Source organism: Colias eurytheme, chromosome 20 (assembly GCF_061535395.1).
Source record: "Colias eurytheme isolate Ceu_HAF_F1 chromosome 20, ilColEury1 Martin Lab GWU primary, whole genome shotgun sequence".
In the NCBI taxonomy this organism is placed as follows: Eukaryota; Metazoa; Arthropoda; class Insecta; order Lepidoptera; family Pieridae; genus Colias; species Colias eurytheme.
Genome location: NC_142999.1, coordinates 5,613,079 through 5,627,084, shown reverse-complemented (window position 1 = coordinate 5,627,084; position 14,006 = coordinate 5,613,079). Strand labels below are relative to the sequence as shown.

At 34.3% G+C, this 14,006-nt stretch overlaps 1 protein-coding gene across 1 annotated transcript in view; it reads right to left on the bottom strand.

Annotated features, from left to right (window-relative positions):
• Jupiter (microtubule-associated protein Jupiter) overlaps positions 1-14,006 on the bottom strand; it is a 105,629-nt gene that overhangs the window by 55,961 nt on the left and 35,662 nt on the right. The gene's annotated exons all lie outside the window — the stretch shown is intronic.

Below are 14,006 nucleotides of genomic sequence, written 5' to 3'. Positions count from 1 at the left end.
ACTTTTTTTTTCATTTCGGGACTATGTAAGTTGCAGTATGCATAATATTTTGGGCACTTAAGGCACTTGTAAGAACCATAGATCGCGATCGAGTATCGTGCGCACGCGCCGGCGATAACGCGCTCACTATCATAATGCACCATGCTATATCGTGCGTGGGAATGCGATGCTTGTCATAAATAGCGTCTCAACAAAACAATTATGACAAAGCCCGATGAGATATTATGATTTATGATATAATGCCATCATAAATGACGGTTCCCCTTCCCTTTTTACATAGATGCACTATACAGTTACCGTAAAAAGCGCAAGACATAAGCAGTTGGTCCCGACATTTCTAAACCATAAACACAACTAACGTTTTTGCTGTAAAAGTATGTAATTATGTATTTAATAGCCACTTTAAGGGCACGATACGTGGTAATATTTCGTTGTACTTTCTCTAGAAATGTCATAAGGCCTACTTGTTCTCGTTCTGCGTAATATTATACGTGTTAGTAGTAAACATGCATTGCTCAGTTATAAATTGTAGTGGCAAAGAAAATAGTGTGGCGTATCTTTCATATCTAATTATCCGCTGTCCGACGGGTTCCACGCGAGTAAATATATTGAAACTGTAAATTGATATTAAATGAACGTGGCGTGAAGAAGCCGATTCATTATACATTTAATTTTAATTTATAGAGTTTTATTCATCAAATTAATTAACGTTAGATAACGTGTGTTTTGTTCTTTGTCTGAAGAGTTGTTACAAAAACGTCATTATATTATTTATAAGTATCCGATGTATCTAATAAATATTACATAAACATCCATATCACTACATAGTATAAAACAAAGTCGATTTCCCTGTCCCTATGTCCCTATGTCCTTATGTCCCTATATCCCTTTGTACGCTTAAATCTTTGAAACTACGCAACGGATTTTGATGCGGTTTTTTTTAATAGATAGAGTGATTCAAGAGGAAGGTTTATATGTATAATAGCATCCATTAAATAGTGGAGAAGTACTGTTATTTTTGAGGTTTCTAAAGTGATGTCGTAAAAAATTACATTTTTTCCGCTTACATTGCAAACGCAGGCTGAACCCTACGAGTTTTATCAAAATAATGTACTAAGTATTATACACATTGAAAAGGTCTATAGAAAAGTCCGCGATGGTATATGTCTATCTCTTATGGATAACCCACAATAACATTTTTTTGTCATTTACTTTTTACGAAAAATAATGGCTAATTTTCGATGCGATTTTAACCAATACAGCATTAATCCTTAACCAATTAAATACCTTGAATACATTGTTCGTTTAATATAGATCTATATGACCCTTTACACCGTATGATTTAAGTGAATATTTTCGAAGATATTACAGATTTAAAAATTGCGGGACGTAGCGTTTGCGGCGGTACCGGCCGGCCGCCAGGCTATCTATACGAAGTCGGAGCGGGCCGCTATGTTTTTATATACAACGTTCACAGTTTTTCTGTAGTGTATTTAGTATCAGCATTGCACCCGTGCGAAGCCGGGGCGGGTCGCTAGTAAATTATAAAATGTATCATACGCTAAGATTTGAACAAAAGTTTGTAAATCGTGAGCAGATATAAACGTTGTTGGTTCCTATTTATAATTCAAATGTCTACTTAATTCAGACTGAAGATTACAGACAGCCTAGAACAAATTACTGTTAGCACGAACCGATTTAGGAGTTGAGGGTTTGAATTGAAAATTATTGGGTCAAATACAACTCGTTGAATTTCAAAAGGTTACAATGATGCTCTATTAGGTACCTTCCTCTTAACTCTTTAAAGGTTAAATGAGTTTAGCTAGTATGGCATAAACAGCAAAAAGTATGGCATAGGTATATCGTGCTTATTCAATTAATCCTACCTTTACATCTAGTTAACATTTAAAGCGGATAATTCCTATAATATATAAACAAAATATAACTCAAGATAATAATTTTGATATTATTTAGGTAGAATTAAATTAATGAAGGTTATGGAGATTCATTCAATTAATTAGATAGGCATATTATTATTTGTGGAACTCTTTCTCAATGTATCAAAATTTAATACTTCTAAAAAATAATTTTAATAATACTGCGGTGTATTACATAATTTTGTTTAATAGCTAGCAAATCAAATAAGAACAATTTACGAATAATGTTTTGAAATAACACAGGAAATACGAGGTAAACAATGATTTCTGTGAAAGCGTCGTCTGTTTGAACGGTTTTCAGATGTAAACGCATTCAAGTGCAGCGTGGCGGCCATGCGATTTAACTTAGAGCAAAATTAGCTAAGACTATTCGAATTTGAAACGTAACATGCTGAGATTAAAGTTGAGATTCTATTGATTTGGATACATATACCGTGAAATTGTAGTTCAAATTATATGTGTTGTAATGGGCAAGTGTTGAAACAGGGAAGCTCGCGTTGTTTGACGTGTGCCGCTCGGAAGATGGATGGCAGGTCTCTGTGTTCCATCTCGGAGACTCGGAGCGAAAATAAACGCCGCGTTTTTATACGAGTGAATTTATAAGCTTCTGTTGGTTTATGTACTGATTCTGAATTAAGGTCTGTTCTTTATAATAAAGAAGGAAGTGCTTATTTATTGATCTGAATATTCATGGTCGAGAGAGTATAAAGTTTGTCTGAAAACAAATATCAAATATCGTAGTATTGCAGTTGATGGTGATTAGAATATTCTCTAGCCGTAATTTATCTACTATCCAACTAAGAAAAAGATCAATTCAGCGGTATATTCTGACGTCATATTATGTGTTAAGTCAAATTTTTCTCTTAAGTTCCGTGCAATTTTTCATTTATTTATTTGAATTGTTATTCTGAGTAAAACTATATTATTATGAAATTGTGAATAGTTAATTATAACTGAAATGAGATACCATTATCTCTATATATAAAAAAATCTTGAAAATATCTGTTATAAAAATATTGCACTTCATAAGATGTCTCGGTTTAATTTTTTAACGGTACGTCTCGGTGCAATCTAACTGCCCGTATGTTATCATAAGAACATTAGTCGTTGTTTACGGTTCACTACTTAAGTGGACACAACGATTTAAGTTTAAAGGGATAAACATTTGGAATGTTGAGGTTAACTAAAATTTTCTATTACTGCGAAAGTCGACCTGTCAGGAAAATATGTGTGACGTTATTTTTATACAACGGGCGCGGCATCGTACCATACACCGTACACGTAATAAGCCGTGAGAAATAGCCTTATTTCATACAATAATTATTATAATTATTTAAACACTAGAGGTCCGCCCCGGTTTCGCCCGTGGTACATATTTCGCAATAAAAGGTAGCCTATGTCCTTTCTCGGGTATCAAAATATCTTCATACCAAATTTCATGCAAATTGGTTGAGTAGTTTAGGCGTGATTGAGTAACAGACAGACAGACAGAGCTACTTTCGCATTTATAATATTAGTATGGATTTTGGTCTCAAAACAACCAAGTTACATATAAAATTGTTTAGAGTAATTAATAAAATACGCACTTGTAAAACATCTTAAAGAAAACTTTCTTTGATCACATTGAAAAACAATTTGTAAGATAAAAAGAAAATCAAAAATGAATAGGCATATGTTGACTTAACCTAACCTAACCTTTAAAAAGTTGACGAGAGCCATCACTAGAACAATTGACCATGAGAGACGTATGCTTATTTCCCATGGCATATGCTTCATTCAGAGTTGTCCAAGAATATATTACAATGTATTAAGTTTCTTAATATAACTCAATGTAAATTTTTATGAAAGAGTTCATTTCATTGTTTAACTTAGAGAAAGTATTTTTTTTTTTCTATTTTAAGCTCATAAACACAATGATGTGGATTACATCGTAATACTGTGGTAATTCAAACTTCATTATGTACACAATTTTAAAACTAAAAGTCAAAGAAACAAAAAGGTCGAGGATATTATTGGCATGTGCCAATTAGCACTTGGCCAGGGTACTTTTAAAAATCTAATGGAAAGACTTTAATTAAAGTAAGAGCAAATATGAGTGAATGATGATAATAGCCTACAAAAACATTTCACAGTAATGTTCAAGGCATACAAGGCACAAGGAACAACATACATACATTGCTATTTGTTATTGAAAATTATTAAACCAACTAGGGTCTGAAAATTATTCAAGGATGAAGAACTAGCCTAAATTGAGAAAATAATACGAACATTCACCTATATTAACAAAAAAAAAAACTTTAAAGAAAGCATATTTTATTGTGCTGCTCATCAATATGTTTGTAGCGTCCTTGCCAAGACATTAATGTAGACCTAAATATACAGGCTTATGTAGATTTATTTCAGTTTAATATTCTAGGTCTATAAACAGGCTGGTGATTCATCCCTTGAACTTGACCCACTTTTGATAATCTAGACCCGAACGCGAAATACAAAGTGACATTTAGAAAATATATTGCCAGCCCTTATCTTGCTAAACGGCTGGTTAAATACATTTAGAAATAATGACTTTATTTGATAAAATAGAGGTTTAAATATACTCTTTGTATTTAATAATAAATAATAACCAAATGAGTAATTATAAACGAAACTTTCTATGATATAAGTACTCTATTCAATAGAGACGTTAATTAAATAACAAAACCTGCATTATGATTTCATTAATATTATATGTTTAAGCCGGCTTAAAGTATTTATGCACTCAGTTGATCAATTACCTACTTCTATGCTATTAGCGTAATATAAGATGTAAAACCAAGTTATTATTAATTATAATCACTCCTTATAATATTATAATTGTTGTATAATATTATTGAAATGAAAACTAAATATAATCGTTCTATTGTTTATTATCGTCAGTATTTTCAGTTGTCATAATAGCATTAACTTTTTCACTTCAGTAAGCAGGAAACCAGACCGATAGCGAAGGTTAAGGCCGCACCCTATGACATAATACACATCTTGGACAAATTCAGGAATTAAACTATGTTAAAACTTAATTTAGGAAATAAACTCTTTCGTAAATAAAGTTTTAACATAGTTTAGTGATGGTACTACTACCTGTAATATTACTACTTATTAATTATTATAGTCTATGGTATTATCGTATCTGTGGTCATAAGAAATCTATGTTTATCCGCACATATAGATATACTGTCGTCTGTCGGTGAACTAAGATTTCTTATATAAGACACTCATCTAATCTCAAGCCATGAACGTTGTAAAACCTATAAAAACTACCTACTCACTTATTATCCAGCATTCTATTTTCTCTCCCATGCAGAGATTCTATACGTGTCTACATTTTAATAATATATTATTTTTACATCCAATTAATTCATTCGTTATCTTATGAACTGGTAAACTACGATAATAATATTTGCAATTTTGCAGTTTCATAAAATATAAAATATCTTCTGTAGTTATTTGTATAATTACCTGACTTTTACGATTATTTTAATGTTATCATGATAGTACTTACTACGTAATGAACATAATTAAAGAAAGGTAGATCGTAAACATTGTTTTAGTACATTTAAAATAATATAAATCAATATTTAATAGCCACTATAATGAACTGAATACTTGGTTGGTACCTACTAATAAATATAATATTGATGTTTTGCATTAAAACAAAACATGTATTATGTGTCGAATAAAACACACAGCGTTGGTGAAGAAAGCTGTCTATGAATCCTATATATCTCTATGAAAAAGGGTCACCTTACCGAATATCGATGGATTTTTCACCTCACTAGCAAGAGCGCGTCCCTAGTATGTCATCTGTCATCGCCAATTTGACATCACCTTTGAAGCGCTGTCATCTGCCTCTGCCGGCATAGCATCTTCATCAGCAAGCAGTAAACTGCAACGCTGTGTGTTTTATTCGACACATAATACATGTTTTGTTTTAATGCAAAACATCAATATTATGTGTCTTTCTAAAACACACAGCGTTGGTGAAGATGTGTTTGATATCTGCTGGTGAAGAAAGACATACAAACGCTATGTTGAAAATAAATTATCTTGTTAATATTGTAATACCTAAGAGTATTAACAACTTAAATTTCATTCCTTTCAGAATGTTAAATGAACCTCTTGTATTGTAAAATAAAGTTATATTTTAAATTCTAAAAACAATACAAGGGGGTTATGTAGCAACAACAAAAATAGTTTTTCTTTCATGTAAGAACTAACCATATATCCTCTAAATTTTAAATTATTCTCCTCAGATAATCATAAGCCAATACTAATGAACTAAGTCTTAGAACCTAAGAACTGATTAATTATTTCTCTGTATCTTTGAAACAAATCAAAGTTCAAATAATAAGATAAAAATAACATTTTAAAAATTATAACTCAAAGGAAGATCAATGTCATTAAGGATAAACAATGGAGCCTCTAAGGCTAAATACTACAGTAAATAACATCTGTATATAAAATAACTATAATAACCAATGTTAACACAACTGTACCTTAAGCATTAAGCATGTTTGTTACACATTGATCGTTACTATGATCTTAAATTAATTACACTGAATAAAATAATTCATTAAACAGTTTAAGGTTACCTTAAAGTAAACCAGACTCACTGGCACTGGCTAAATTGACTGATTGACAGTAAAACTTTATAAAGGCCTGTATGGTCTTTCCATTGCCTCAACGGGTAGGTGCTCTTACCACCTTCTCAAAGCCACTGCTGGACAGGGCTGCTACGTTTACTGTCTTTAAGATCTGGAAGGACCTTATCTAGCCAGAGATAAAGGTTTGTGTTGCAAGCTTTAAGGGTCCGCCCCTTTATAGACAAGAATCAATTATCTACTTTTACGACTGAAAAGTAGTCCTTTGTTACTTGAACCATCCTTTCCACAAGGGTCACTGGGCATATTTATGTGTTTGGGTGTCCTCACAACCGACCACCTGATGGATAATGTGTTGTTGTATCCATTTTATATCCAAATTTAGGTCAGGTTATAATCTTCTTTTGCTGTGATAAAAAACTTTATTTTGAGATCTTCAGAAGTCATGTTCATGTCATGAGCTTCTCGGTCTGACCCCAATAATAGCATAAAAGCTCCTGAGGGAACAGGGTCAGCTTGCTTATTATAGACTTAAGCTAATTAAATAGAATCTCTGTGTACTAGATTACAAGGATTTTTTTATTTTTTTTATTAGCATTGCATTCTTTGCATTATGGAAGTCACCTTCTGCTTGGAGGATCATATGTTGGCACTGTGGGGGGGCACCACAACTTAACTGCCCTTTCTCCTTTGTTTTACAAGGGGCTGTTTCCTCCCCCCCCCCCTTTTTCTGACTGAGCAGTTGGGGGATAAGGCCATTCACCAATGGTCTGAGTGCTCATGACTTCAGGGTTAATAAACATCTATAACCATAATAGTCTTAAGTCTCTTTCGTAGAATAACCCTAAGCCATCTTTAGGCGCTTGACGCCGAGTTGCGGAGAAATGTCCGTATCTTATTATTATTTATTATATTAACCATAAGCCACCCTTGGGTGCTATGTATCTGCCCCGGTCCCGGGGTGCGAGGTGCGCTAGTACACTTGTAGGATTACCCTTGGAAAGGAATATTCAGTCTAGGCGTCAGCTCCATCAACGACTGCAGATGTCGCAAAATTCGGAGCGGGCTATGGCAAATACGCCTTGGCACTAAAGCACTCCTTTGGGTAGCGACATGGTCCATATCAGGAGCTTCCGAAATATATTTCCTGTTGTACAAGGTAGGAGAAGCCACTCCGGTACAGGTTGATTTCTTGAGCGGCAATCTAAACCAAAAGCCATTTAGGCGTCCTGGAAGCGTGCCAAGAGTTATCCTAATTTCTCAGCTAGGTAAAGTTACTCAGTTGTGAGAGCTAAGGGAGTTAGCAACCTTTGTATTTTGATTTTTACCTGATTGCTAGCTTGGGCTAAAGGATGTGCGCCCATTTCAATTTGCTCAGAAGCAATAAAGAATTGTATACCTATGTATACTACATATAACTTAGAAATTTTTGTGCCAAGTCCTTTGCTTCCCTCTCCACTTCTCTGACAGGTAAGTACTGTTCAGATGTCCTACTCAGCCCGCATCCGCGGCATCTGAAGTTAGGAAGTGAGAAACTTGTTCTTTACAAAGACATTTCTGTTTATGTTTCTTTTCCACAACTCTTAAGTCTTGTATAGCATGTAGAGGGATAAAGCCTTTCTCTCTTGGTCTGCTGTGAGCGAGACTCTAGAGAAATACCTGGAGGCGACAACTGTACAGTCTGCCACCTCTCAGTGTTAGATGTATAGAACTGTCTGCAACTCTTTATTAGGGCAAGACATGATTACTGTCTACAACAGTATGCTTTATCTTTGAGGCTTCTAGGACTGGCAATAACACAGACATATTTTCTAAAGTGTCATCCATGAGGCACAAGTATCTAGATTTACAATGTACATTTTGTAATTGATGTGCCAAACCTGTTTTCCAAAATCTCTATGGTCTCCGCGACCTGAGAAGTTAAATTGGAACAATCCTTGAAGACAAAAAGATAATTGTCTAACTAGAAAGGTGTGGCCCAATCTGTGGCTTTACTAAAATCTCCATGGTCTCCGAGACCTCTGAAGTTAAATTAGAATAATCCAGGTAGTTTAACTAAATGGGCAGTCTGGAAGAGATCACTGATAAGCGATAAGGTCACCTTATGTGCTATGTATGTTTCCTTTTCTTTTAATATTATGATATGATTATAAAATTTGTAACGGTACATAAAACTGTTAAATAAATAAATCAGAAGGCTGTGACCCTTCTTGTGACAATCAAGCTTTACCAATATCTTCATGGTCTCCGCGACCTGTGAAGTTAAATTGGAATAGTTCTGGTAGACCAAAAGATAATTGTTTAACTAAACCAGAAGGTAATGGACTTTATGTGGCTGTAATGCCAATCAAGCTTTTCCAAAATCTTCACAGTCTACAGGACCTGTGAAGTTAATTTTGTATTGATCTTAGTAGACCAAAAGTTAATAGTTTAAATAAAACAGAAAGCGGGCACCTTCAGCCTGTAGGGTCTCCGCGACCCATTTGAAATGGCTGCCATATGCGGGCAGAAAATAGGCCAATGATAACTGATTGTACAAGTCAATTCTGGCTTTATAAAAATTTAATTACCGTTATAACCTGTGATATGTATCAAAATTACCTGGTTAATACCTAGATGTCTCAGGTTGAATATCAACCTGGCGGAGCCATCAGCTTTTATTGCCAGAAGCATTTCTGAATGTAAGTATGGCATATATTTTTCTGGAATTTTCTAAACCATTTCCTTCAGCATCACTAACCATACTAATCATGACTGAGGACACCTTTCTTCAACATATTTTCAGTACATATCTTTGTAGAAGATACAAATAAAAAATACAAAGATCTTGGTCACTTTACCGTTGATATTATAGAATTGTTATCACACCTGAGTGTGTTAATTCTAAGGCAAGCTCTTTCACTTAAGTAAGAAAGGAATTAGAAAAACATCAGTATCATCGGTAACATTATAACTAAGAAAGATATCATTCAACTGTTCGGGGATATGGTAAATATGGGTCCTTGATGATGACAATGTATATAAACATATCTACATCTCCTAATATGCAATGTCTATTTCTTATGATTTTTCAATACTTATTCAAATAAGTACCCATAGAATCAAAGCTTATTCTGGTATCAATTGACTATGAAAACACGCTCTTTATGTTAAGAATTATTTACCATAAACTAGGTAATCTCAACTTGTAGTAATCAGTACCTCATACTGAAAATTGTGTGAGACCATTGTTCACATAATACATTCTATATCATATCTTAAGTAATGTAAAATCTATATGTGACATGTTTGATACATGATAGATATTGAACTTATATTATAATAGTTAATTAACAATTTCTTCTCTTTAGTGTGCGTCCACACTGAATGCGCGGTGGCGGCGGCCTAGGCGGGCGCGACGAGCGGGCGCTCGCGGTGGCCACACCGACGCGCGAGCTCAAGTAGCGGTTCGACGTTTTTCAGGTGTTGCAAACTTTGAACGATTTGCTATTTTTACTGGACAGTCCGATTTTGAGATGAAATCATTATAGAAGTTGTACACGAAATAAATAAAACAGAGGAATAACGGGTGAATCTTATATGAAGAATTGAGATTATACCCTACAAAATTACTGTGGTGTATATAAGTGTTTTAGATTGAATCGCACTTATAAATAAAGAAGTTTCACTTCAACAATTATGTATTTACCGCAATTTTACGAAAAACAATAAAGGATATAATATAAGAAGTCGAGCGACAAGACCGAACTGGTTTGTTACCCCCGCCGTCCGCGCATTGGGTCGCTTGCTGATTAGGCCCGTAGTGTGGCCAGAACGCGCGGATAGGAGAGTTTGAAAACTACGCGCGCTGGCTCGCTTATTACCGGCGCACTAGGCTTCCGCCATAGTCATTTTAATGTGGACGCAAAGCCGCGTTTCATACGTTTGATATTTCGCGCCCGCCGTCGCAACCGCGCTAGGCTCGCAGTGTGGACTTACACTTAGAATATTGTGATAGACAGGTTTTGTACCTATCTAAAATATAAGTACCTCTTAATTGTGTTGAATTAATTGTGTAGTAGTGGGCACTAAGTAGTAGGTACTCACTTTTGTTGAGGTAGTTACAATTGAATGGTCAAAGTGATTGAGATACCTCACTACCTGCTGCTGGGGCTCGTTAGTCATAGGGAATCACGGTCGATTCCATAAACCTAAGTACCTTCTACCTAGGTAGCCTAACGATCTCTCACAATTCTGGTTAAAAGCAATACCTGACACAGTAACCAATGTGCCTGTGTATGATAAAGAAACCCGATGATAATATAGCGATCTCACTATAGGCATTTTTTATTATTAATTACCTACATCTAAATATTGATGTATTTGTGTCAAATACTGTGAAAATATGTATGCCACGTGTTGCATGGAATTCTATGCACGAGTCCGGACATGTTATGACAAGTCTGATTGTACTTACGGAATTTCTCGTCTCCCGGTCTCTTGGGCAGTGACGAACCATTGCTTCTCTCGTCCTCCGAGGACGAAAAAGAGTTCCCGCCACTATTATACATACCAAAGCACCGGTTTTCGAATTTTCTTCCGACAACGTGGTCTTTTGTGTTTCGTATTGGAACTAATTCCGTTCCTAAACCAATTACTACTAAAATTTAACGCTTTATGTGTTTTATTAAGGTAAAAGTAACTTAATCTGATCACTTTTACTAGAGATAAATACTAATTATATTCTGCGCGATGTTATTGCGCACGAATTCATAAACGCTATGCCGGCAGAGGCAGATGACAGCGCTTCAAAGGTGATGTCAAATTGGCGATGACAGATGACATACTAGGGACGCGCTCTTGCTAGTGAGGTGAAAAATCCATCGATATTCGGTAAGGTGACCCTTTTTCATAGAGATATATAGGATTCATAGACAGCTTTCTTCACCAACGCTGTGTGTTTTAGAAAGACACATAATAATTTATTATATACTAAACTAAATAGCGAAGATTCTTTGACGAATGAATCATTATTAATTTATTATGTGATTACAGGTATCCAATTTTCTTCATATTATATTATTATATATCCATACTATCCATACCTACTAATATTATAAATGCGAAAGTAACTCGACTGTCTGTCTGTCTGTTACTCAATCACGCCTAAACTACTGAACCAATTTGCATGAAATTTGGTATAGAGATATTTTGATACCCGAGAAAGGACATGGGATAGGTTATATCCCGGAAATCCTACGGGAACGAGTTTTTCTTTGAAAACGTGGGCGAAGCCGCGGGCGGAAAGCTAGTAATATTATAAATGCGAAAGTAACTCTGTCTGTCTGTCTGTTACTCAATCACGAATAAACTACTGAACCAATTTTCATAAAATTTTGTATGGAGATATTTTGATACCCGAGAAAGGACATAGGCTACTATTTATCCCGGGAAAATGACGCAATCCCGGAAATCCCACGGGAACGGGAACTATGCGGGTTTTTCTTTAATTGCGCGGGCGAAGCCGCGGGCGGAAACCTAGTACTGTATAATATTAATTATGTTCAAGTTTTTCTCTAACATTCCGGAGTGCCAAAATTAAATTCAATCATCTATTGACTAGTAATACCTACTCAATACAAGTTCTGGCTCCTTTTATGAGTGTGAATTGTGATGTTAAATATGCAATCTCATGAAAAAATTAAAGCAAAAATATAAAACAAAATCAAATCACTAAGTATCAACTCGACTTGCATTAAATAAGATACTACCTAAATGTGGAGGCTTATTTTCTTAAGTTGCATTCCATGCAAAAACTGAAAGATTAGGTACATGGAACCGCAACAGTGGTAATAACTATATATTATGTTACGGTTCAATTCCAAATGATGGTGATATATTTTAAAATAACCGTACTAGAAATATCGTTCTTTTAAAATCAACGGGTAAATCGTTTATATAATCAGTTAGTTATATCATTATGGGTTTGCAAAGAGTTGAGTTACGCTAAGAATAACAAGAGAGTTGATAAGACCCAATTAAATATGTTTTTTAATAAACGTCAATTAAATAAAGACAAACTGTAATGTTATCTGTTATGCAGTTTAGTTAGCTAACTGCAGTGGACGAACCAAAAAGAATTTAAACACTCATTAACAAGTCTTATGAATTACACTTCCGTCTAAGGATAGCACAAAGTATTCTTGATTAAAACAAATAAAAATTAAAGCTATTCTCATTTAGAAACCAAGTCTTCTTATTTTTATAGCAATAGAAAACAATGAATATCGATAAATATTTCCACTTAAATCGTTTAAAAGTTAAAACTCGTCACATTAGCTGTAACGTGTCCACATTATGTACACTCACGCGCAGTAAAACGCCATTGAAAGCTCACAATTAGTTGTAGTGAAATTTTCATGCGTCGTTCCGTATCTCTATTTTCCAGTACGGCGGTCGAACACCGCAAGCCGCAAATGATTAATGCACGCCTCGATAAAAGGTGGTAACAACAGTTAATTCGATAAATCATTATAGTGTGAAACATTTCCCCTTTCGTTTTGTAGGTCACGTCCTTTGCTATCAATACTTAATTTATTGACAAACAACGTGCGGTAAAATAGTAATTTAAAAATATATATTGCACACTATACAATCCTATTATTACAGCTATTATTATGCCTAAGTACTATTGGGACCAATAAGATTGGGACCGGCAAAGTTATTTCTGTTACAACTTCAACACTTAATACCACTAATAAATTGTAATTAAAACCTATAAAGCAACATTACAATTATAGTAAATAGTACGAAATAGCCTCATTCAATTTAAAGAGGCTTAATCATTTCGATTTAATATCTCTCTTATTCATACAGCTTACGACGCAAATAGACTAAGCGAAAGGGGATTTTCCTCGTATAATGAAATACTAAACAATGGGATATCAAATTTCAAACACTGTTAACCTTTTCTTTGCAAGCATGAAGAAGAATAAATCGTAGGGATGAGTCGATAATTATCACTACAATTACAATGGTAGAAGTTTATAATCGTAACCTTATGCATGCAAACCTTCGTTAAATGATAAAACTCGACACAGTTGCAAATGTTACAAGATTTTACAATATGCAAGTACACAACATGATTTCAGAATAATTTTAATTCGTACAATGATTTATGCAAATCAAATTAGGCGTAAAATATTCAGTACTATACATTATCATAAAATAAATGCACAATGATAGTATAATATAATATGAGTCATATATTTTGACGTCATTACAAAATAATATAACTATATCACAACGCGGATATCCGAACTTTCCTAAAAATCATTTTAAAATATCTCCGGCCTGTCCTGTCTATTAACCTACAAAACATATATAATATTGCATGCTAAATAATTATTATATAAGTAAATGTGGCTAATGTTGCAATTTTATTGATTTACTA